The following is a 26,241-nucleotide window of genomic DNA, read 5'->3' as shown; positions in this document are numbered from 1 at the left end:
ATGGTCTTCACTATCTTCCTGTCCCAGCAGCACTTCTTTTGGCAAGAAGAGACACTTGATATTTACAGCCTCAATGAAAAACGATCTTCTCTGATCACCACGGATAGCAGCACTTTGAAACAAACTAGCTTGAGTCCATAGGCATTATCCTTTAATTAGCTCATGTTGTGTTATGTGTAGATTGTATAGGCCAACTACAAAAATGATCACATACACACATTACCTACTATTGGCCATTCCACTTTCCAACTCAACCACTTGAAGGAAGCCTGGGAGCCAGTAAGGTGGTGTTATAGACAATATTTAGCCCTTGCCCAACCTCAGCCTCTTCATCTGTCAGGTGAATTTGAAGAGAACTTCTACCTCACAGAAATTATGATAGAAATGATAGAAAGGCTCCTGGCATTTCTTCTTCCTCTTTGGCTCTTGATACAAAATAGCCTCAACCTCATTAGAATTCTCTGTATCACACATAGATCAATGGAACAGAATAGAGAACCCAAAAATGGGCCCTCAACTCTATGGTTAACTAATATTCGACAAAGCAGGAAAGACTATCCACTGGAAAAAGGACAGTCTCTTCAATAAATGGAGCTGGGAAAATTGAACAGCCATGTACAGAAGAATGAAACTAGACCATTCTCTTAGACCATACACAAAGATAAACCCAAAATGGATGAAAGATCTAAATGTGAGACAAGAAGAACACAGGCAACACCCTTTTTGAACTTAGCCACAGCAACTTCTTGCAAGATACATCTATGAAGGCAAGGGAAACAGAAGCAAAAATGAACTATCAGAACTTAGTCAAGATAAAAAGCTTCTGCACAGCAAAAGAAACAGTCAACAAAACTAAAAGACAACCTATAGAATGGAAGAAGATATTTTCAAAGGATATATCAGATAAAGGGCTAGTATCTAAGATCTATAAAGAACGTATTGAACTCAACAGCAAAAAACAAACAATCCAATCATGAAATGGGCAAAAGACATGAACAGAAATTTCACCAAAGAGGACATACACGTGGCTGACAGGCACATGAGAAAATGCTCCGCATCACTTGCCATCAGGGAAATACAAATCAAAACCACAATGAGATACCACCTCACACCAGTGAGAATGGGGAAAATTAACAAGACAGGAAACAACAAATGTTGGAGAGGAGGTGGAGAAAGGGGAACCCTCTTGCGCTGTTGGTGGGAATGTGAACTGGTGCAGCCACTCTGGAAAACCGTGTGGAGGTTCCTCAAAGAGTTAAAAATAGATCTGCCCTACCACCCAGCACTTGCACTGCTGGGGATTTACCCCAAAGATACAGATGCAGTGAAATGGCAGGACACCTGCACCCTGATGTTTATAGCAGCAATGTCCACAATAGCCAAACTGTGGAAGGAGCCTCGGTGTCCATCAAAAGATGAATGGATGAAGAAGCTGCGGTCTATATATACGATGGAATATTAGCCATTAGAAATGATGAATACCCACCATTTGCTTCGACGTGGATGGACCTGGAGGGTATTATGCTGAGTGAAGTAAGTCAGTCAGAGAAGGACAAATGTTATATGGTTTCATTCATTCAGGGAATATAAAAAATAGTGAAAGGAATTAAATGGGAAAGGAGAGAAAATTAGTGGGGAAATATCAGAGAGGGAGACAGAACATGAGAGACACATAACTCTGGGAAATGAACAAAGGGTAGTAGAAGGGGAGGTGGGTGGGGGGTTGGGGTGACTGGGTGATGGGCATTGAGTGGGGCGCTTGACGGGATGAGCACTGGGTGTTATGCTATATGTTGGCAAATCGAACTCCAATAAAAAAACTATACAAAAAAATAGAGTTCTCTGTATCTAATAGGGTGAGTTCCATATTCTATCAAATGAAAAGTCTTGCTTAAATATTCTTTTAGTCAATACACTACTCATAAATTCCACCTGATTTCCAAAGTGGATACATCCCTCAAGGTTCTGCAACAGCTACGAGTAAGCTTGATAACCTAGAGAGCTGCTGGAAGAATCGGTCCCTTTTGGTCATCTATGCCTCCTAAATGATTGTGAATGTTTTATTTAAACCTGTAATGGGAAAGGGAGAAATTCCACTCTAATGTATAACCTTTTACTACCTATCATCATAGCCATGACAAAAAGGCATTTGACAGTTTCAATTCTGCCAATTAGAGAGCTGCTCATGGCCTCTGCTTTTGATAAACATTAGTCATTACTGGAGAAGCTGTGTTTCCCAGTCATTTCCCAGGGTGCTTTTTCCCCCCATTCCCTCTATCTTTTCCTCCTTGTGTGTACCTTCTGGCATCAGACATACATGCTAGCTGCATCATTAAGTGCTGAGACTTTACATCTTAATTCTGTATGAGAGGTTTTCTCTGGGGGCAGTAGTGCATCTGTGGAGAAAGAATTTCAATGTAGAGTGGAGGTGATATGTTGGAGGATGTTGATGACATATTTAAAGAAACAGCCATCCAGAAACTAATTTTTTTCTGTGTATAGATGGGAGGGACAAAAGAAGGAGTTGTCTTGGTATGGTTGTCCATAGGCTCTGATGCAATGTGCTGGCTTGGCCTAGGGGTTTGCTAAGGAAAACCTTGAAGTACTTAACTCAAGCAGGAAAGAATAAGGATTTAGGTTGTAGGATAATATGCTCAACTTGTATTTTCTTTTTTAAAGTAGGCTCTATGCCCAACATGGGGTTTGAACTCATGACCCTGAGAGCAAGAGTCATATGCTTTACCAAATAAGCCAGCCAGGCACCCTTCAACTTGTATTCTTTTTATATCTGGAAGCTCTTAAGCTATCAAGAAATATCACCAATTCCTACTTTTTTCTGGATGCCTCATAATATTATTTAATACTCTCTTAGAACGGAAACAAAAACAAGATGAAATCATGGCTTAATTTTTTAATGTAATTCCTTGTGAAACAAAAAGATGTCCGTGTTCAGTAGCTGGATAGATGTATGGCAAATAGGGGAAAGGCAAGCTGTGTAACATCAGGACCAGTTTCTATAGCAACAAAAATGTCAGCCATCCTTCTGGCTGATCCTATTAATCTGGAGTAGAAGCAATGATACTGACACACTCGAAATGTATTTAAACCAGAAGGTGAAAATACAATCCAATTGTAGATTTAAAGCAGAGGTAGAGCTAGGCACCAACATGATGTGACTGAAACATATGTCATAATGGAAAATGAGGTGCTCTCAAATACATCCCCTACATTTTTGTTTTAAGTGATTAAGTTTCCACCCAAAGTTCCAGATACTCTTGGACTCAAATAAAAAAAAGAGAAGAGGAGAGATACCATCACTTTCTGTTTCCAGAGCAAGGCTGTATTTTCAATATTGTTGGCTACTGGAGGCACATGAAGTTAATTGTTTTGAAGATGGTGAAATTTGTAACTTTGTGAGCTGCTGACATTTGTGCACCTTCTGAGAAAGAAAGAGGTAGGTTTCTGGGAGAAGAAATCTGGTGTTTGGACCTGAGTATGTGGTTGTGGTTTCTGCTCTTTTAACTATACCTAAGGCTAGGGTGAGGTGTGTGAACACACACTGATTTCAGCTAATGGGGGTGATCACGCTGGCCCTGAATAGTTTGCAAGGCTGCTCTGAGGCCTAAATGAGATCATGGACATGGAAGTACTTTGAAAGAAGTCTAAAGTGCTATAAGGGTATAAAGAATGATTATTCGTAGTAAGGAACAGCCAAAGAATTACTCTTTCCTATAGAGCACTAGTTGTAGACAGAACGGAAGCAAGTTACAAATTCTGACTATCTGGGTCATTGGTTTGATTTTTTTTTCTCCTAGAGAGACTATAAAGCTATTATTCTGTGCTGTTCCCCTTTGGTCCTTCTTTTTACTTTCGAATCATTTAAATAGCTAAATATTTTCCCAGTTTGAAAGCAGAATGACAGTCCCCAGTATATTTTGCTGCTGGAGCACAAAATAAATGGGGATGCAGATCCATGTCATTATGATAAAATACCATCTTTTCATCTTTATCTTAGAACTTCAGACTCCTCAGGAAAGATGACCGCCTCTCATTATGAAAATGAATTTGCTAGCAAAGGAAGAGCTCTCTTAACTTGTTCTCGGGTCTTCCTGTTTCCAAAAGCATAAAGGAAAATTTGCTCTATTTATTGTTCTTGGCTTATTAGAGCCCTTTCCCTTCCCTACCTACTCCCCAAATCTCTAAAAATGATTCTTGAACAACAGAACAGAATGGAGACCAAAACCAGCAAAGAAAATCAAAAGAGTGCATAACATTTGATTAAAGAAGACATCTTTGGTAAAAGAATAGAATCTGTCTTTAGAAATTAGCGGCAAAGGGTCTGGATATTTCTGCCCCAGTCTGAACACACATTTTTACTCTTCAAAATAATTAACACTCTCAAAGCAAAGGAGAAGCTTTCCACTGTGCCTTGAAATAAAATGTTGTTTTTGTTCAAACTGCAGCTGGGGATATGTAGCTGTCACCTTCAAGCTCTGCATCATGACTGATGACTTGGGAGGTTGCCCAAATCTCAGATTTTGTATACACCCATCCGTCACCAGTCAAGTATGTGTCTAGCACTCTGCTAGGCTCATGGGGATAAAAGGCAGGGAAGATGAAGAGAAAGAAATTACAGAAAATTACATTACAGAAATTACATTATGTATATGTATATACATATATATGTATATATGTTTATATATATAAACACTGAGGTGACCACTCAATGCCTCAAATTTTGTATATTATATATTATATATATATATATATATGTATATATAATTACCAAAATTTGAGGCATTGAATGGCCACCTTAGTATTCATTCATTAAATTGAAATAAATGAACTGGTAGAACTGGTAGAACAGAGGAGGCTAAATGGTTATTGAGATGAACACATTTTTTTTAAGATTTTATTTATTTATTCATGAGAGACACACAGAGAGAGGCAGGGACATAGGCAGAGGGAAAAGGATCCCTACAGGGAGCCTGATGTGGGACTCGATCCTGGGTCCTGGGATTATGACCTGAGCCAAAGGCAGATGCTCAACCACTGAGCCACCTGGGTGCCCCAAGATGAACAAATTTTTAAATTCCTGTTTGTTCTTAAGCACTTAGCTCTTTGGTGAAGCTTTGCCCCATTATGTACCCAAAGACCCTTTTCTGAAATAATATAAGGCAGTGATGAGAGGGATTTGTTTAGTAGTCAGATATGGATTCAAGTTTAAGCTCCATCACTTAGTAGTGAGGTAATTTAAGGCAAATTCTGTGTACTTCCATGTCCTCTTGTGAAATGAAGACCAATAGATCCTAACACGCAAGGTTTCACAAGGACTAAATAACTGATGGATATAAACTGCTTAGCCAAATAGGTAGCCAATAAATGTTAGCAATTGATTATCATCATTACTGTGAATATTGTATAGTATTTTGAAGTAGGCTTTTTATTTAGCATATAAAACAAGGAAACATGTTTTACTACCAAACTATAGGTAAAATAAACATGCTCAGATATCTGATGCTAAGCCCATCTAGGGGAGGCCTCTGTTGTAGTGGAATGTTTAGGGACATGGGATGCCAGAAATGTGGTGCAACTCAAGGTCAAGGTAGGGCTTAGGAGGAAGGATTGTGCATGTCTATTGCCCACATGTATTTGTTTTAAAACTGCATTTTTAGGGGATCCCTGGATGGCTCAGCGGTTTAACGCCTGCCTTCGGCCCAGGGCGTGATCCTGGAGTCTCGGGATAGAGTTCTGCATCAGGCTCCCTTCATGGAGCCTGCTTCTCCCTCTGCCTGTGTCTCTCATGAATAAATAAATAAAATCCTTAAAAAAATAAAAAAATAAAATAAAACTGCATTTTTATATTTGACTCACTCCTTTTGATATTTGTCTCCAGGGGCCTTGCCCATGCCTTAATATGTCCTGATCACTGTTGTAACACTGCTCACTCTCTATGTTATTGTTTACTCTTTTTCTCTAATAATTAGTCTGTGATCAATAGAGAGCAGAGATTGTATAGTTGTTTTCTAACTTATCTAAATAGGAAGTACTGTTCCAGGAGATTAGAACGTATTTGTTTAATGGATAACTGAACCAAATCATGGGGAAAAAAAACCCGCAAATGAATAACCTCATTAAAAAAGGTTCCAAGGAAGAATTTAAGCCCCCGTATGACCATGTGATAATAACTAAATACCACTGCATATATGCTTTGATATGGCCAGTTTGCAGCTGGCCAGATGAATAGAGTACTGACAACTTTTGAACTGTGGGTTCTAGCCTTAGGTGGAAAGCACAGACTTAGACCCTCTGAGAGCGTGTGAACAGAGGACCCTCAAATTATACCAGTTTTATTAGGCATCAATAACAGACCCCTTTACAGCTCCAGCTCTCATTCTAATCCACATACTCAAATCAATAATTTTGAGTGGGCTGCCAGAAAAGCAGCCAGCAGATCAAGTATTGCCTGAGGAGCCCTTCACCCTTGGCTGCCAAGAAGTGTGACCCTCTCCCTTGACTTGGCAGTCTGAGCTGAAAGCCTGAGGCAGCTCCTCTTGAAAGGCCAGCACAGAAAATTTCCTTCCAGAGCTGCAGGGTGATAGGGCTGGAGAAGTGACAACAGTCATGATGTCTGACCCTTCATGGGAAACTGGTCATAGCTTGGAACGGAAGCTACAATTGGAAGAACATTTCTGGCATTATCTATTTTCAGTCCAAAAGCATCTCCTTTCTGTTCCACCCCTGGTCCAAGCATCTACACATCTGGAATCCTTTGGATCTTTTCTTCCTCCCTTTGAATGACCATTCCCAATGCCCAGGCCCCTCCCATCCTTGCTTTCTACTCTATCTTATCTACTCAGATGAAATAGATACAATGCCAGTTATGAGTATAAAATAATAATAGCTAGTGTTTATTTAATACATATCATGTAGCTGACACAATTTCAGTGCTTTGCTCCTTTTTTACTCTTTATCTTCCCCATGAAGTAAAGAAACAGAGGCACAAGGTAAAACATGTCATCTAAAGAAAGAAGTCAAAGAATACAAGTACAAAGTATGATGAATAATAAGTTAGCTTATGAGGGATGGGCCAGAAAAGGCTTAATATAATTTGCGAGTGAATATAATCTTGAGATAAGAGAATAGAAAGGGGAAATCCCAAGGGTCACTGGTAGCATGGATATGTAAGGCACAATTTGGTTTACTGCTCATGTTTAGCATGGTACCAGGTACATAATAAGCACTTAGTAAACTTACATGGAAACAAATCAAATAGCCGGAGAACAGAGTAGGAGAGTTAAGCCTGGTATCAATTGTTTTCAGGAGGAGTGGGTGAGTGATGAAGCTTTCTATAAAAGCAAAAGCAAATTTTATGACTGCAACTCACAGATTTCTCATCATAATGAATTCTCCATTAACTGTCCTCCTAATCCAAGTTGGCTGATGGATGAACCCCTAAAACAGAAAGTTCCCAGGAAGATCTATAGGAGTAGCCACATATCAGAGGAGACGAATGCCGTTAGTCATCAGGAATTGCAGGAGTCAAAGGAAGATGGGACCATTTATGTGGACTCTGTTTGAAAGCCAGATAACAGATGAAGACCCCAGCTGTGTGTAGTCAAATGTTCTATTCATATCAAGCACTGCCTCAGTCACTAATACCTTAGCTGGCTTTGAAGGAAAAACAGACAACTTAATGAAGGCATTGGAGTGTGCCTGAGATAGCACTACACTGGAGTGGAGTCCTTGAATGGCAGAGCTAGATGGGATCCTTGAGATCATCTAGTTAAATGAAATCTTGAGGCAGAACCTAAAAACATAAAACATATAAAGGCAATAAATGGATTCTTCTAGCAGTTTAAATTTTCATCATTTAGCAGACACAAGCACCTTTCATTGCTTGTGGCTCTCCCAGAGCACACATATGTATGAAAAACACTGGTTTGAGTCCAGTACTCTCATTTTACCAATGAAGAAAACGTAAACACAGAGCAGGGAAATGGCTCCCTAAGTCTCACTCAGGTGGCCAGTGGCAAAGCCTGAGCCCAGACAAGAATCCAGAAATCTCAACTCTGCTCATTTATCCACCAGTAATGTTCTTTGGTTCAATTAATATTTATTAGGGAGCACCTGGGGGGCTCAATGGTTGAGCGTCTACCTTTGGCTCAGGTCATGATCCCGGGGTCCTGGGACTGAGTCATTCTAGGGAATGTACTTCTCCCTCTGTCTCTATCTCTGAATCTCTAATGTATAAATAAATAAAATCTTTCAGGGATGCCTGGGTCGCTCAGCGGTAGAGCGTGTCTGCCTTCAACTCAGGGCGTGATCCCAGATCCTGGGAGTCCCACATCAGGCTCTTTGTCAGGAAGCCTGCTTCTCCTTCTGCCTATGTCTCTCTCTCTCTCTCTCTCTCTCTCTTTCATGAATGAATAAATAAAATCTTTAAAAATAAATAAAAAAACATTTTTAAAAAGAGAAATATTTATTGAGCAGGTACTATGTAAAGGACATTGCCAGCCTGGAGGATACATTGAAAGATCAAGTTCCTGTTCTTAAGAATTTAGGCAACAATTGCAAAGACGATACTATTTCAGTGTGGAAACTCCCAAACTGGAGGTCTGTACACATATGTTTTACCTAACTATCACAAATACAGAGGCTTTCATGATCAGTTAAGTAACATGAGTCAAAGATGCTGAGAATAAGCCACAGTGGCAGTTGAAGGACCTGGGATATGAGCGCTGAGTACATTTAAAAAGATTATTTGGAAAGCTTAGGTTGATAAAGAATATTTACAAAAATTTACAGATGACATCATACTTAGTGGTGAGAATCTCAAAGCTTTCACACTAAGATCAGGAACAAGCCTAAGGATATCCCCATTCACCACTGTTCCAATACCACTGGATGCATTCAGACAGAAGGAGAAATAAAAGGTATACAGATTGGGAAAGAGAAATAAAATGCTCTTTGTTTTTGAGCAATATAATCATCTAGGTAGAAAATCTGAGCAAATCAACAACAGAAAGCTCCCAGAACTAATAAGTGATTACATCAAAGTTGCAGGATACAAGGTTAACATATAGGAGTTAATCATTCACCTATATACCAGCAATGAACAAATAGAATTTGAAATTTAAAACATGATTCTATTTATATTAACACCACCAGAAATAAAATAAGTAGCTTACATATCAAAATATACACAAGACCTATATAAAGAAAACTCTACAACTCTGATGAAGAAATCAAAGAACTAAATAAATGGAGAGATATCATATGTTCATGGTTAATAGGAAGATTCAGTATTGTTGAGCTGTCAGGTCTTCCCTACTTGATCTTTAGATTCAGTAGAATCCCACCAAGTTATAGTGTGGGTATTGGAAAACTGATTCTAAAACTTACATGGAGAAGCAAAAGACCCAGAAGAGCACTGAAAAAGAATTAAGTTGGAGGACTGACACTGCCTGACTTCATGACCTACTGTGAGGCTACAGCAATTGAGACAGTGTGGTATTAGTGGAAGGATAGACAAATTGATCTCTAGAACAGAAGATAGAGCCTAGAAGTAGACTCGCATAAATGTGGTCAACTGATTTTTGAAGTATATAGGAAATCTCTGTACTTTCTACTCAATTTTGCTATGAACCAAAAACTCAAAAATAAAGTATATTTTTTAAAAAATAAAATACTGCATAGATGAAACGACACATTTGTTATTGCTGGGCCACTAGCTTGGGAATTGAATACTTCCATTTACATTTTACAAAGGTCTTTCATATACTATAGCCTTAATTTACAGAAACAGATATGTTTACCAAAGCAACCTAGTACATACCTACATACATATAAACAAAACAAAAATTTTGCAAAACTTATATGTGAGCAATCCTACATCTCATTCTGTTTTATTTTATTCTATATTTTGTTTAAATAATAGTAGTTATGATCCATTCAACTAATCTGTAGCAACCCTAATGGCTCTTAAACCATAGTGTTTGCAAACCAGTGTTGGATCTTCCAACAATCCTATGAGGCAGGGAGTGGTTATTCCTTCCATTTTACTAATGAGAAAATGGACTCTCCCTAACTCTGGGAAATGAACAAGGGGTAGTGGAAGGGGAGGAGGTGAGAGGTGTATATTATACATACATATAAACAAAACAAAAATTTTGCAAAACTTATATGTGAGCAATCCTACATCTCATTCTGTTTTATTTTATTCTATATTTTGTTTAAATAATAGTAGTTATGATCCATTCAACTAATCTGTAGCAACCCTAATGGCTCTTAAACCATAGTGTTTGCAAACCAGTGTTGGATCTTCCAACAATCCTATGAGGCAGGGAGTGGTTATTCCTTCCATTTTACTAATGAGAAAATGGACTCTCCCTAACTCTGGGAAATGAACAAGGGGTAGTGGAAGGGGAGGAGGTGAGAGGATGGGGTGACTGGGTGTTGGGTGCTGAGGAGGGCGCTTGACGGGATGAGCACTGGGTGTTATACTATATGTTGGCAAATCAAACTCCAATAAAAATATATATACAAAAAAAAAAAGAAAAGAAAAGAAAAAGAGCTCTCAAGGAAACTGAGATTATGGGTGAGTGGCAGGCTCATACTGGAACCAAAATTTCCTGGCATCCCAGCCATGTGATTCTTTAAGGAAGCCACTTTGCCTTCTCAAACTAGAAGACACTAATAAGATCAGGTTTTAACTCAGGCTCAGATCTCTATTGTTTAACATTTTATTTATTTGAGAGAGAGAGAGAGAGAGAGAAAGAGCACACCAACAGGGTAGAGGGACAGAGAGAGAGGGAGAAGCAGGCTCCCTGCTGAGAGAGAGCCTGACATTGTAGGGCTCCATCCCAAGACCTGAGATCATGACCTGAACTAAAGGCAACCGCTCAACCGACTGAACCACCCAGGTGCCTCTCAAATCTTGATTTTTGCATTGCTTCTGATAACAGGAAGTTCCTAATTTCCCAGTATTTATCACTTGTTCCCATTTATCTGCTAGAATTGCCTCCTCTTGGGCAATCAGCATGGAATAGCCTTTCAAGATGGGAATGGATTTAAATAAGGACTTGATAGCTCATACATGCTCTTTGCTGTGCCCTGTGTGCAGTTTGAGAAATCCCAGCAAGCCATTTTCCCGGTGTTTCAATGCCATCTCCTGACCTTGAGAGTCTGGTAAACGAATATATATTTTTTGGGAAATTTCAGGCAGTGGCTGTCATCATGCAGGAAAAAGGAAGCTTCTCCAGCCTAATATGTAAACCCTATTGCTGCTATTTTCCTGCAAGTTTAATAAGGCCAGGGCCATAATTGTAAATATTTAAAATCTTGATGTGGGGCCAGATGGATTCATTATAGACTATATCTGTATTTAGACTCGTACTTTCCTGTTCAGTGCTAGAAATGTCACAGAGGAAGACACATGGGGTTCGGGATCAGATCCACATCTAAATGCCAAAGGTAAAATACTCATTTGTGTCCTCGCCTCCAATTTTTCTAACCGTTCTTCTTATTTAGCCTCACCCAGACTGAGACGGGAGCCCAATGAAAACATAATAGATATAAATTGTGCTTCAGTCATTGGCTGTTTATCTTAAAGAAGAGAAACTTGTTTCCAGCCTGACTGATAATTGGACATCCAAAAAATTCACTAACCGAGGGAGAAGATGGGATAGCACTGAGTGAAGAGAAACCAGAAATGTTTATTTTCTTTCATTAGACAAGGGGAAGAGGCTGTGGATCTTTTCATTTCCCCCAGGTTGTGGGTTTGTTTGTTTGTTTGTTTAATTTATTGAGTATTACCTCCACTTCCTAAACAATCTATAAATTCTTGAGGCTTTGAGGCAATAAACTTGCATATTTGACTGTCTAAAAGAAATGGAGACTTACTGTGGTGGCCCAGAGACAGGATCAGGCCCATGCAGAGAAACTGGAGTCCCTCCTTCATTCAGTTATTTATTCTTTGGTTGAGTCACTGAACATTCATGAGCTCTGCTAATCCAGCCAGCTCCCACACAGCATCCTCCCTTCTGCCCCCACATCAGCTCTGCTAGAAAGCCTCCTGTGAATGAAGTGGAGTTAGATGCCCAACTGCTGTGTTCCCATGGGTTAACAAGTTGAAAGAAACTTGTTCTGTTGTAGGAGAATGGCTAGATTTACAAAGCTTCCTGTCCCTCAGTTGTGAGCCCCTTGAAAGCAGGGATTACATCTTCATTTGCCTCTAGTGGCCCAACATTGTGCAATACTGACCACAGAAAAAGGTGTCGATATTGGAGATTTTTAAAAATATGATGATACAGGAGTTCTTGTTCTAGAGGAGTATGACACATATCCTAATTACCATCTAGCTTTTTAATCCAAAGAATATCCAAGTGAATTGGCCCCTATGAATTTGTCATCATGGTTTCATTCCTTTAGTTGAGAGTAAAGAAAGGCTTCCGTGCCATTATTTCGTCTGAACATAATACTTTTCTCTTTGTACTCTCTTGATGGCATCTCAAGTGCTTTCCTGTTGGATCTGTATGTTTTAGGAGCATATAAACATGTCTATTGTGTGTGTGTGTGTGTGCGTGTGTATACACATATATATATATTATGTGTGTGTGTGTGTAGACACATACAAATTCCACCTAGGTAATGTGATACGATCCTTCCAAAGCATAATTTGAATAGCACAACAGAACTGGAATTGGAATAATCCACCTTAGTTGACTCACTATGTTACGGTGGGCAGAAGCCCATGTCCCCTCTGAGCCTCTAAAATAGAGATTATGAGAGCTTCCATGCCTCCCTCTAAGGAGGTAGTATGAGCCTCCAATGAGATGTGGATGGGAAAACCCTTTGCTGGTTAAATCAATGTAAAAGATTAGAAAATGCCAAATGAGTTGTGTTTATGACAAGATTGGGTTTGACAATGCTATTTACTGTTTGGGAATGTGAATGAGAAAAAAATGTACTTTCAAAGGTTTCTGGCAACAGGCAGTGGTTCTGAGAGCCATGCTGGCATTGCCTTTGCTTTTCCCTTTGAGTGCTGAACATATTCCCATTTACTTGGCAGCTGCGGAGCCCACTTATAAAATTCCTTGTTGTCTGTTCCTTTTCCTCCCCTGTCCCTCTCCCCCATGTGGGCATACATGCACACATCTTCACTTGAGGGAAGCATATGCTTATGCTTTTTTGTGATCATTTCTAAGTGGCCTGAGGCCCTTTCTGTATGTCTGAGAGCCTCCCTTTTTCCATACTGCGTTCCTGGAACCTTGCAAAGAAACCCAGAGTTTGTGGATTTCCAGGTACTAAGGCAACTGTCATCAGGAAAAAGAGTATGGACTCTTCCCTTTGGAGTGTATGAATCTTTGGTTTATGCAAGGACTTTGTCTTTTTAAACTGGTACCTTAACCATAAAGCTGCCTCAAGTGTGTGTTCCATTCTACCAACAAGTAAAAATCAGAGCAAGTTCACTTTGCCATTGAAAAAGAGGAATACCACTTTCTAAATTTGTCCTGGAGAGATGCAGACCTCAGAGGCAAGGTGGGGACCAATGACATTTATGTTAACATAAGATTCTTTAAAATGTTTTCTGCTTGAAGCCCTTCAGCAATTCCTCACTATTACATAAAATCTAAAATCCTTATTATGGCTACACAACCCTTTGTGATTTTCCCTGCTCAATGTCCAGCCTTGTCAGTGGTGATACCCACATGGCTTGGGTTACCTACGGCATCCATTCTTTCACACACCTTCTAATTTAATTTCTTCTTTTTGACATACGTACACTGTGTACCTGTTATGAGCTGGACACTGTGCAGGGCACTAGGAACAGAGTGAGGAACTGATGGTGCTCATGACAGTAAGGGCTTTGTGGTAGACTGATAATGGTCTCCAAAGATATCAAGATCCTGATCCCTGGAATCTGTGAATGTTTCCTTACGTAGCAAAATGACGTTGTACATGTGATTAAATTAAGGATCTTGTGCTAGGAAGATTATCCTATTTAGTGGGTCCTAAATATAATCACAAGTGTCCTTACAAGTGGGAGATAGAGGAGGCAAGAAGAGGAAAAGGATATGCGACCATGATGCAGCCATATGCCAAGGAATACTGGCAACCACTGGAAACTGGGAGAGGCGAGAAAATAGATTATCCCCAGGAGCGTCAAAAGGAGCTTGTCCTACTGATACCTTTATTTTAGCTCTGTAAGGCCCACCTCAGATGTCTGGCCTACAGAGCTGTAAGATAATAAATATCTGCTGCTTTAAACCACTAAGATTGTGGTAATTTGTTAACGTTTTTGTTATGTAGTTCCCTAGTAATAGGAAACTACGTCAGACCTAAAAATCTAGCTAACAGCAGGAAACTACATTCAGTAAAGGGAAGTACAGGGGTTTTGTTTTGTTTTGTTTTTTTGAGATAAAAAGTAGGAGAATTTATCCTGGAATTGGCATATCAGGGAAGGCTTCTTGGAGATAAGTAACATCTCAGCTACAGCCTGAAAACAAGGAAGGCAAACCCAGATCAGGTGGCTACAGGTGAGGCTGTTTATACAAATTATACCTCGCTACTTCATACCTCTGTACCTTGCATGTGCTAGTGTTTCCTTTTCCTTCCCATACTCCCAACCTACCACACACATACATGTTTCACATATGCACACTTGCTCATTTTCCACTTGGCAAACTTCTCTTCATTATGTAAGTTTGCTCCAATGCCCCCTTGTCAGAAGGCTCTCCTTGCTGCCCGGATCCCCTCTGCCTCCTTGACAGAGTTAGGTAACACGCCTTCTTGTCTTAAGGAGATCCCATTCTTCTTCATGAAAGCTCTGAAATCATAGAAGTGAAGTCCCTGAGCGAAATTTAGTAATGGCCCCTGCTACTACCTTTTTCTCCCTCTCCTTCTATGGGAACATAAAAGACCCACCAGATGTGAGGAGGGAAACCTTTAGCAGAAAGAACCTTCTAGCACCGGCAACTGAGTTGGAAATGCATCAAGAAATGTTTCATGGTCTCCCAGCAAATCCCCTCAGGTTGATGAATTAAGGTACTTGGTATAGATGTCCTCCAATAGGAAATCTGGAAAACCCCACTTTATGACTAGCTAGTTCTTCCCCACCAGGAGGTATTTTTTGTCTTGCGTGCTACTAGAATGCTTTGAGATCATTAAAGAATAGAGGAACAGTGGGAAATACAGATGTTCTGGTTGAATGATACCTAAGAGTCAGAAAGCAGGCTAATTATCTTTCTCCTTCCTTCCTTCCACCTAAAATGGAAGCAAAACTATGTGATCAAAAGAGATTTCCTTTTTTTCCCCATTTTTCAACTGGTTGCTATGGTGTCAGGTAGGGAGGACCCATCTGCAACTCTGAATGTTTTTGTATCAGGAGGTGACTGTCAGTCCCCAATTAATTATTCATATTTTCATTAAGAGCAATAATGAGAAACAGTTGAAATGAAAGGTCCCTAACATTACTAGAAACCCTAAAATATTCATTTATTCTTGATTAGCAAACCTTCCTAAGATAGAGGGAACACTAACTTTGAAGTCAGATAGACTGAATCCTAGCAGCCACTGAATTGCTATGTTGTGAGACCAACATTTACTTTACCTCTTTGAACATCAATTTTCTCATCAATGAAATGGGGATAATGATACCCACATCTTAAGAATGCCTAAATATTACAGTTAATGAAGATAAAGTGCTTAACATAGTGCCTGATGCAATACTTGGCTCAGAATAGCTGCTCAATAAATGGCATTTCTTTGTGATAGGAAAGCTGGAATGGACAAGCATTATTCTGGTCAGGTTTGACTCAATTCACAGCTAATCATCCTCTTAGTTTTGAATGGTATTTTTCTACTTTTGGGTAAAGAACCTTTTGCTTATTTGGGAATATAATCAATCTCCAAATATAATCAGCAGTCTCTGTATGTGAAATGTATGCAACATAGTTTTAAATTTTGAGGACATTAAATTGCATTTACTAAATACCCCTTTGCTTGTAAATTTATATTTTTAGGGATTTTTGTGATTTTGTTGTTTAGGTATTTTTAGAAGTCTGTGCCATGGGTCATTTCTTCAGTCCCTGGGAACAAACAAGTTACACCATCTAAAGCTCACAGAAATACTTGAGTAGCAGTTCGATTCACCAGGAACTGAGTTCAGCAGAGTATGTGACATGAAACCTGTTCATGTTACATGATGTGGCATAAGTGAGTCTATGACTTCTTTGTCCCTAAATAATTGGAATAGAGTCAAGTGAGATAATGCATGCGAAAGCATTGTGAAAACTAAAGTTTTCATTGTAATGGATCATTATTATTCTAATTACTACTAATATGAAGAACCTAATATAGCATGGATCAATTATCAAGATAAGAGGATTTCTGAAGTTGTGAACACTTGGTTCCCATTTGGTATTTAGTTTTATACTGTTTTGCTTTGTTCTCTAATTGTTTCATGCATTTTAATCTTACCCGTCTACCCCAAGTAAATTGTAAGCATCTATGAGCATTTAGTCACTTAGTACAATTCATTTTTTTCAAAATCATTTACTGAATGTTCATCATGTGCCAGGCACAAAGCTGAGTCTTATTGCCAAGGAGGTGACTGAGATGTTTTTCTTACCCTCAGTGAGCTTTCTCTTTGTTAAAGAGAGATGACTAGAATGGAGTGCTGAGTTCTTGAACATGTCAGGCTCTGTGTAGAACATAAAGTCTGCTAAAGTTTCTCTTGCCCTTTCCCTCTGTCCCTCCCCACCTCTGTGTGCATGCTCCCTCCCTCTCTCTCTCAAACAAATGAATAAATCTAAAAAGAGGAAGACCAGTCTTATTGGATTAGCATCTACATTTAATGACCTCATTTTAACTTGATTGCTTCTAGAAACACCTTTTCTTCAAATACGATCATGTTCCTAATGTGGTACTGAGTGTTAGGACTCCAGCATCTTTGGGGGTAGGGGTGGGGGACAGAGTTAGATGCAATTCAACCTGTAACAGACCCACATCAGGAGTAGGTCAGATAGAAAAACTGAAGGAGGCCATGTGACCAAGGTAGATGAAGTCAGAGAGCTAATGGGGCCCCAATCAGTTAGGACCTTCAGATTACAGGAAGAATGTTGGAGTTCCTCCCTGTGAACTGGGAAGCTATTGGGGCATAGAAACAATATCATGTACCTTCCATCTTTCTAGGATCACAATAGCTAATGTTTCAGGGATAGGCTGAAAGGGGCAAGGGAAAATGAAGAGACCTTGTTAGAAGGTGACTCAGGAGGGAGAGAGAATGGTAGTTGGGGCAGAGTAACCACAACAGAGTGATGAGAGACAAATGGTGAGAAATGGTCTGGATATAAGGGTTAGCTGATGAATGCAATGAGAGGGAGTAGGCAATGAGGATGATTGTAGGGTTTGGAGCCTGTGCAGTGAGTGGATAAATGGAGTTGTCATTGATTCCAGGTTTACGGGACTAAATCAAGAGCTCAGTTGCGGACATGTCAGGGTTGGGATGCCTATTGGATATCCAAGTGAAGATGTCAAGCACACAGTTGGATATGTAAATTTGTTGTTCCAGAAAGAGTTTAGACTAGAGATATAAATTTGGAAGTCATCAGTACATGAATGATACTTAAAGACATGCAATACAGGGGTATTGTTAGCAGCAAGTTATCTTCTCTGAGGTGTTTGTTTTGTTTGTTTGTTTTTTGTTTTGTTTTGTTTTTTTGCAGGATAAGAATCACAACCCTTCCCTCCCAGCATTATTTTGAAGATCAACCAAAATCCAAATGTGAGAGATTCATATGAAGGGCTCTCAATAAATGCTCATGACATGAGTTGAATTTTGAGTTAGTGGAATCTTGGTGATGACCTCCTGATTTCTCATCTCCTGCTACCCCTTCTAATGGCTGGATTTGGCCCCCAAGCACCTTGAGATAGTTATAGTTCTCAAGGAAAGCCCATGTTCCCTGCAGATGGACACAGCAGCCTCATAATCTTTGTCCATCCAGCATTCAGCAGTGGTTCAGAGACAGTGTGCAGTGGTATACAGAGAGTTAATCCTGTGCCAATGGGGATGTGCAAACCAGGAGCCATTCTAAATCTCAATACCACATGCTGCCTTAGGGATCATCATGTACTAAAGCCCAAGATAAAAAGGCCTGACAAAGATTATTGACGGTTTACCTTTTAATGAGCAGCTGGGATTGATTCTGTTCCCCTCTGGGATGGCTTTCTCTGTCCTTCTTCCACCGGAGAGGCTGTGGGGAACAACAACAACAAAAAAATACAAATCTCCAATTTGAATAATTGCAAGGATCTGCTTTCTAGCAAATAAAGTTTTCCATGGGTGAGAAACAGCTCACAGCTTTAAAAATATATATTTAGAATTGTTATGATTATCATGATTATTATTAAGCACTCCTGGTACACTGGATATTTTCAAAGAGGCTGGTTGCCTCTAATTGGATATTCCTTGCAATTTCCCTCTGGGTAGGTCAGCAGTGTTAACTCTTAATCATCCGAGGCAATTAAATGCATGCGGATCTAACCTATGTACCAAAGGCTGCTGAATTGTTAATATAGTTATAATGGTAGAGCCAGACATAAGGGTGCTATTTAGGAGGAGAAGCTGGCAACCAGTGTGTGAGCTCTTGCACATCTGTCTTGAGAAAGGAAAATCAGACATGTGCAATTGGCAATGGACAAGAGTTCTCTAGATACTGACCCACAGGCATATCCCAGTGTACTTCTCTCTGGATCTAATTCCTCCCCTTGCTCTGAGCTAGAGCTCCACTGGGGCTACAGGGTTCTTTGCTAAGCTTAGAATGAAGCCTTCAGGTCACCCTTAGGGTGGATATGATGGTTACTAGACATAGCCTAGAGGAGGAAGAACCGAAGGGGGAGGAGGAATTTTAAAATAATCTTTTCGGCAATCAGTATGTTGCCATAAGAAAACCAATGATTAGGTTGTATGCCAGCTTTCTACTCACCTAACCTTGAATCTTTTACCATCTCTGATCTTCATCTCTGCACCCCCATTCCTGATCCACTGTAGAAATGAGATGGGCATATCTGCACTACATGTTTTTTAATAATTATTTTCTGTAACCTCAAACAGACTAGCATAGTGATTTCAGACTTTTTGTTGGGACCCACATAAGAAATATACTTTGCATTTTGATTCAGTATATATACACATACCTGAAACAAAGTTACGGAATAATAATTACTGAGTTTTTTTGCATGCAATGTACTCAGAATCTGTTCTATACTGTTTTTTAAAAGAGTTGGCCATGATAACGATTTCATAGCCTACTAATTAATTACAATGCATAGTTTGAAAAGCACTGGGCTAGAGAGAGAAGCAAGGGGATCCCTGGGTGGCGCAGCGGTTTGGCGCCTGCCTTTGGCCCAGGGCGCGATCCTGGAGACCCAGGATCGAATCCCACATCAGGCTCCCGGTGCATGGAGCCTGCTTCTCCCTCTGCCTGTGTCTCTGCCTCTCTCTCTCTCTCTCTGTGACTATCATAAATAAATAAAAATTAAAAAAAAAAAAGAGAAGCAAGGAGGTCTCTAACCTTTGGGTCTCGAGAATCAGTGAAGATATGGATAACATAGCCTGCCAAAGAGAAAATAGAGCTAAACCAAGTGAGAGACACATTTTTTTTCTGTAGTCTTTTCCAAGATATAGTCCTAGTCCAGAGATCAAGTCTAATGCAATAAAACCGACACTGAAGGAGTGGCAGGATTTCACTGTAGGCTGTTAATGTTACTTAGATTCTACTGTGATCTTGACCTTCCTAGATAACCTAACAGTTTTGGGTGGTTTTTTAGATTTTTTTTTTTTAACGTTTAACACATTCTAGAGAATCATGTTAAATTATCCTAACAGCAGTTTAAATCCTAGCTCTGGGATTAGAGAATGCTGGATGTTTGTTTGGGCCTCCAGATCTATAGCCTACCTTGTCCCCTGCTCTGTACCTGGGTGATTGCATGAATTGGCATGGTATGGCCTCTGGCTGCTGTTTGGGTTTCCCCACTGGTAGATACCAGCAGAGGAAAGGAAATTTTATTTCCTTAGCTCGCTTCTTCCTAGGCTATAGGTTGATATCTGCTGTTTTCTTCTGCCTAAGGCCATAGCCCTAACAGGGGAGGCTACTCCTATAGTTAGAGCCACTGCTGCAGTCCTCTCCAGGTCATGGCAATTGCCACCTTCCTTGGTCCTTGACGTTCATGGGTATAGTTCACTGCAACTTACAAAGAATAATATAGCACCCTTATAAATGGCACCTTCTCTAATTTCTCCTCAATCGCCCAACTATGCCATCAATTTTGTGTTGGGTCTAGTGGCAGACAACAAAGACATTCCTTCAGGAAGGATGTGCTGCCCAGCTGCATGGAATGAGGCCATCAGGCAATCTCCAGCTATCAGCTCCTCCAGCACCTGCCTCAGCTGCAGAGACCACCTTGTCCAGGTCATATCCTCCCTGGCAAGTCTCATCTGGTGACAGAAGCAATCAAGCAGGCATAGAAAGGCCGGGCCATTTAGATAGACCCAACGCAGCACAAACTGGACGGACAATATTCACACTAGAGCCCTCTACTAGTATGGAGCCCACCTCACAGTTAAACTTCTTTCCCTGGTCAATCCTGCTCCTTTCTCTTCTCTTTGGTCTCTTTAAAATCATGGACCCTAACCTATATCTCTGCATCTTCCTCCAGAAAACCCCATCTGTAACAGGAAACTAAAAGACACCTAGGATTATAGAAGGCCTGTTTTAGAAGTATGTATATCTCCCTTTTGTTCTTTCTACCAAAAAGACAATACAAATTAAGTAAAGCCTCACCTGCATATCCTGTCCTATCTCCCACTCTTATCCCTAAGACAGAGAAAGACATGCACAGAGTTGGATATTCCTCCTTAGGAATATATACTTTAGTGAGTGTTCAAATGTTAGGTTTTTTTCTCTTTTTGCACCGCAGCTTGATTTCTGCTAAAATGCAATCTCCCCGTTTTGTTCGAGAATGAATTCAAATAACCAGCTCAAATCATTATCTGAGCCAGAAAGGTATGTATCATAATAATCTCAATGTGTGGCAAGTGGGAAATGTTCTTGGAATATTCCTAGACCCCCATTCTGAGGAGGAAGGGGACCTTTTTCTGGAAATGTCAGACACAGGGGCTCACCCCTGAATGATTTGGCTGTTTTGTCCTGCTTAGCACAGAGGCTTAGCATAGTTGAAGAGGAGGACACAGCTATGAAAGACTTTATCTGATTTCCTTCTCCAAAAGTCTATTCCAAATATAAATATGTTTTCCTTTTTTGTTTTCATAACACAAAACTGTATTCTACAGAGTTTGTGAATTTCCCCTTGTCAACAGGAAAGTACAAGAAAAAGGGGAGGCTCTAAGATTCCAATCCCTCTTTCTGCCCCTCCTCAGTTTAATCAAACATCTCTGCCTCCATTTTCTATATGTAGCTATGGCTAACTCAGTCCATCATCTTACAGATGAGAAATCAAAGTTCAGAAAAACGAATAACTTGCCCAAGTTCTCTCAACAATTCACATCAGAGCCAGGGATAAATGCAGGTCTTCCTCCATTACTTATAATCCAGTGTGATGTTTTCTTGCAGATTTACCCATCAAAATACAGAAGATTATGCAGGCACAAATGAGTAGAAAATATAGAGAAACTCCATGTCTTGGTGATAGAGAAAATAGGGTTTGCATTTTGATGATACGTGTGGGATCTCCCGGTCCCATTTAAAATCATGTGCTAGAATCACCACTTTATCTGTAGGAGAAATGTGATTTATGCCTTTTTGCACTTCGAGCATCAATTTCAGACCTGGCATAGAATAGGTTCTCAATAAATGCTTATCTGTGGATAAATGAATGAATGAACAGATACACTTGTGAAAATCCCTAAAAGCAGCTCAGAACTAGGGCATCGTCCTATTTTTTTTTTTTTTTGTAATTCAGGTTTTATTGCTTACTAATTATGTCATTCCATACAATTTTAGGTAGACAGACTGAGAAAATATACTGGGAGCGTTAAACAGATGACAGCAACACAGATGAGGATGTTCAAGTGTGTTACAGAAGGTGGTCAGAGGCACCACTGCCACCATCACCCCCAAAATTTGTACATTTAATATAAAAAGAGTAAAAATAGTTCATTGGCATTTAACTAGCATTATTCTTTGTCATCTCAGAACCACAATAAGCCTGAACAATTTCAGAATTTTCAGAGCAAAATATGGTTTGTTCACTAGCAGATGCAGTGGTTTCAGTTTAAAAACAAGCAAACAAGTCAACACAACATAAACCACGTACACAACCCCAAAAACAAATGTTGGCATGTTCCAGTGGTCTTGAATTTCAATGTTACTGTTATATTAGTTCAAGATAAAAAATGTGATTCAGCTTTTGAAAATCAGATTATACTTCTTCACCATAGTTGTTTTTACTATGTAATTCAAACAATTTCAATGAGCCTACTGTTAACCCAGGAAAAGCCACAGATACAATTCAAACTGCTCTTATGCTAAGGACATGTCTTGGGAAGTTTTTTAAGTCTTTAAAAACTCAGACCCAAGCTGCACAAGTATAAATGGAGGAACCAACAGTCACAGTCTACCCTTCTAGATAGAGCAGCAGTTCTTAGGGTTTTCAAGCCAGGGAGCAAACGCAGTCACTGAAAATCACACATGTCAGTAACTTCCTGGTTACAGGACACTAATAGTTAACCTTATTCACGATGAAAAAAAAAATCAATCCTGTACTATGATTCAGCATTTGAAAAACTTCTATGTCTATTTCTATGAAGATGCTCAGGGTGAGAAATCTGTGTGGATATACTTGAAAAGAAGTAAGACTTGAAATGTGGTTTTATGTTAAACCATTGAGAAGATCTCTGTTATCAGACAACCACAAACACACAGTAACAGATAAACAGGAATTTATTAAAACCATTGTCTCCAACAATACAAAAATTAAATATCCTATTTTAAGGGTGGTTCTTATCTCAGCTGATGCCTGATATTTCAGGTGGGCAGCAGGAAATATGCAAAATTATAGTGTTCGTGGGTCTTTGGATCTGATGGAAAGGGGTTGAGGGGGGATGAAAATTAGATGTAGGTTGCCATTAATGCGAGTAATCATGCGATGTGATGTATTTCTTTCTGAGACTGTAGCTTAAATCCCAATTACCTTCTGGTGACAAATGAACTCGCTGAGTAATTCATTTTGACTATTGGAGCTCCTACCTTCTGTGTTACCATCACATGCAGAAGGTGTATGACAAATTTCCAGTTTTAATTTTAGTGCTTGGGAACCCAAGTGGCACAATTACCAGATCAAGAATATTAATGTGAAGAGTTCATGTGAAGCTGAGTTATGCTTAAGGATGTCCAAACCCAGACCCTTTGGAACCAATGTGGAGCTCCAAGTGGTCCAGGTGCTAGACTTTCTCTTCTCTGACTTTATACTGATTTCTCCCATTCAGAAGGCTTCTCTGAGTCCTGCTGATTGTATTGCCAACATATCTCTTGAATTCCTCCCTTTCTTCCATTCCTCACCACCTTTCATTTGATTGTTAAAGGCAGGATATGTAATGATTATACACAGGTCCTATGGTCCATTAGTAAGAATTCAAATTGTGCCTCTGCCTTGCCCCCCCTATGCAACTTTGGCCAAGGTACTTAGGTACTAATATAGATTTGTCCTGCATATTAAGCATGATTATACAAATAAAATATGTGGCAGATAGTAAATGCACAATTGATTGTAGTTTTTATATTAGCATTAGCATTCCAATCTGGCTTCTATTTATTGTTCAATCACTCTCCTATCTGGGGACCAGCAAACATTATCTGTAAAGGGCCAGATAGTAAATATTTCAAGGCTTGCAGGCCATACGGTTTCTGATGTAATTACTTAATTCTTCCATTGCAGAAAAACTAGTCATAGACAACAAGTAAACAAATGCACATGGCTATGTTCCAACAAAGTTTTATTTATGAACTTGGAGATTTGAATTTCATATAACTTTCACATGTCAGGAAACACTATTCTTTTCATTTTTTTCCAACCATCTAAAAATGTGAAAACCATTCTTAGCTTGCAGACTAAACAGATGGCAAACTAGATTTGGTCGATGGGCTGTAGCTTGCCCACTCTGGTTCTGATACATTGTCTTCCCTGTGGTCAGCTTCATCTTCCTGAAAGACCCTCAGAGCTTACTTTTCTTCCTCTCAAAACCTTCAATGTCTCCACATTGCCTAAAATCAAAACTGCTCTGTCTTGCCTTGAAAGCACTTTGAAGTCATGGATGGTGGCCTTGCCAACTTCGCTGTCATAACCTAAACCTCTCAATTTGCCGTTCCCTAAGAGAGTCTCCCCAGGTTTTTATGTCATGTCCTTATACTCTTTTCAAAAGTTTATGGACTTAATTTACATAGGATAGAAAGAGCTAGGGAAACCCAAAAGGCTCTAGGAAGATGCTGCTAAGATAATAGCCCAGCTTCTCTAGAAGTCCATTCACAGCAATGGGGTCTGAGGATATTGAGGAAATCCCTTCCCACCTGCTCTAATAACTGCTTCCCCCACCCTGCTCCACTATACCAAGGACTTTCCATTCATTAAATCTCATCTCATCTTCATGAAGACCCTATGATAAAAATATATCCCCATTTTGCAATCAAGGAAACTCATTCACAGAGTGGTTATATAACTGACCCAAGGTCACACAGCTAGTATGTAGTAGATCTAGGACTTGACTTTGGGCATTGAAGGTGGAGGAGTTCATCCTCTTAATCATTACATTACGTTGAATATTTTCTTGCATGACAGCTGGTGACCTTCTGAGAGGAGCTTCTCCAACTGACAGAAATAAACATTCCATTATGTGCATGAATGTGTATAGGCATATGTAATACCTTCCTTTGAAGTTAAATTTCTCCTTTTTGTCAAATGCAATGATAACAGGAGGAACATAAGATACCTTATTTACAATTGCAAAACCATGCTGTTCCCTAATCCGCACAGACAGTCTTGAAAGTGAGCCCAGACATGGAAGAAATGCTGCTTTAAATGTATACTAATCCACAGTGAAGGACTGATCATATTAAAACAGTTCCCATCTTCTTGCATTAGCATCATCAGAGGACACGTTTTAGGCAGAAAGGGAAAAGCTGCTAAAATGAATTAGTTGCCTCATTTTTCCAGCAGAGAGAGGTGAGACCACATGAATGTAATGTGCCACGACGTGAAATACCCAACTTCCTTTAACAAGACTAATTCGAGCTGAGTCGGCACATTGAGGGGGGGAATGTGCGAGGCACTCACACCTCTCCCCTGGACCTCCAGACCTGCAGGAAGGCCTCTTTGGCAGAGGCAGGCGGAAGAAACAAAATGCCTGAGGCTGTCTTTGGCTCCCTGATTGCTGACAGAGCAGGCAGCTGGGTACAGTGGCAAACTCCCCACAGGCCAGACATTGTGCACCCTTTCTCCACACAGGTTTGCTTTTAACTTGCTGTGTGTTGTTGAGCTATTCACCTCCACTCCCCAACTTGATTTCCTCAGCAATGACAGGAGCATCGCTGTCATTGCACCCTTGGCCTTCCACTTCTCTGCAAAACAGGAGGAGCCATGGCACGGTGGTTGAGAGTTTGAACTATGAAGGCAAGCTATTTGGGCTTCAATATTGGACCTGCCACTCACTGCTTAGGGCTAACTATTTAGCCTCCTTGTGCCTTGGTTTTCTCATCAGCATAATGGGGATGCTTACCTCACATGGTGTTAATAGGTCTTTAACCTGATGCACATGGTGCTCTTACCACACTCCCTGACACATGCTCAGCACATAAGAAATACTGATCATAATTACCACAGTCTTCTGTGAGTCTGTAATTGAAGAATAATAAATAACCTGTGTATGACTCTTTATAATTTTTTACATGAACCAATCACATTTAATCTTCATGAAAACCCCATGCAAGGTTTGAGGTATGTTTATTCCCAATCCAGATCAGAATCTGAGAGTCAGAAAGGTTAGGTAAACTGTCCCAAACCAACAAGAACAGTTATTGTATGGTATTGACTTGAACAAAGCACTCATCCCCATGTTCTTTCTACACTTTATAGACTGTAACCTTTTTTATATAGGTGAGGAATGATTACCCTCCCTGAAGTGAGAATCAGGGATCTCCAGATTGCAACATCTTTTTGGAATCTGTT

At 39.8% G+C, this 26,241-nt stretch overlaps 1 protein-coding gene and 1 long non-coding RNA gene across 21 annotated transcripts in view; one reads left to right on the top strand and one right to left on the bottom strand.

Annotated features, from left to right (window-relative positions):
* DAB1 (DAB adaptor protein 1) overlaps positions 1 to 26,241 on the top strand; it is a 1,166,965-nt gene that overhangs the window by 440,784 nt on the left and 699,940 nt on the right. The window lies entirely within an intron of this gene.
* LOC144310673 (uncharacterized) overlaps positions 10,966 to 26,241 on the bottom strand; it is a 33,434-nt gene continuing 18,158 nt past the window's right edge. Inside the window, exons 2-3 of the long non-coding RNA XR_013376330.1 lie at positions 18,184 to 18,257; positions 10,966 to 14,830 (exon numbers count right to left, since the gene is read on the bottom strand). This is a non-coding gene — a long non-coding RNA (uncharacterized LOC144310673). The remainder of the gene's footprint in view (positions 14,831 to 18,183; positions 18,258 to 26,241) is intronic.

Source organism: Canis aureus, chromosome 3, assembly GCF_053574225.1.
Source record: "Canis aureus isolate CA01 chromosome 3, VMU_Caureus_v.1.0, whole genome shotgun sequence".
In the NCBI taxonomy this organism is placed as follows: domain Eukaryota; kingdom Metazoa; phylum Chordata; class Mammalia; order Carnivora; family Canidae; genus Canis; species Canis aureus.
Note: the sequence above shows the minus strand (reverse complement) of the source record. Positions and strands in the feature narration are given on the sequence as shown.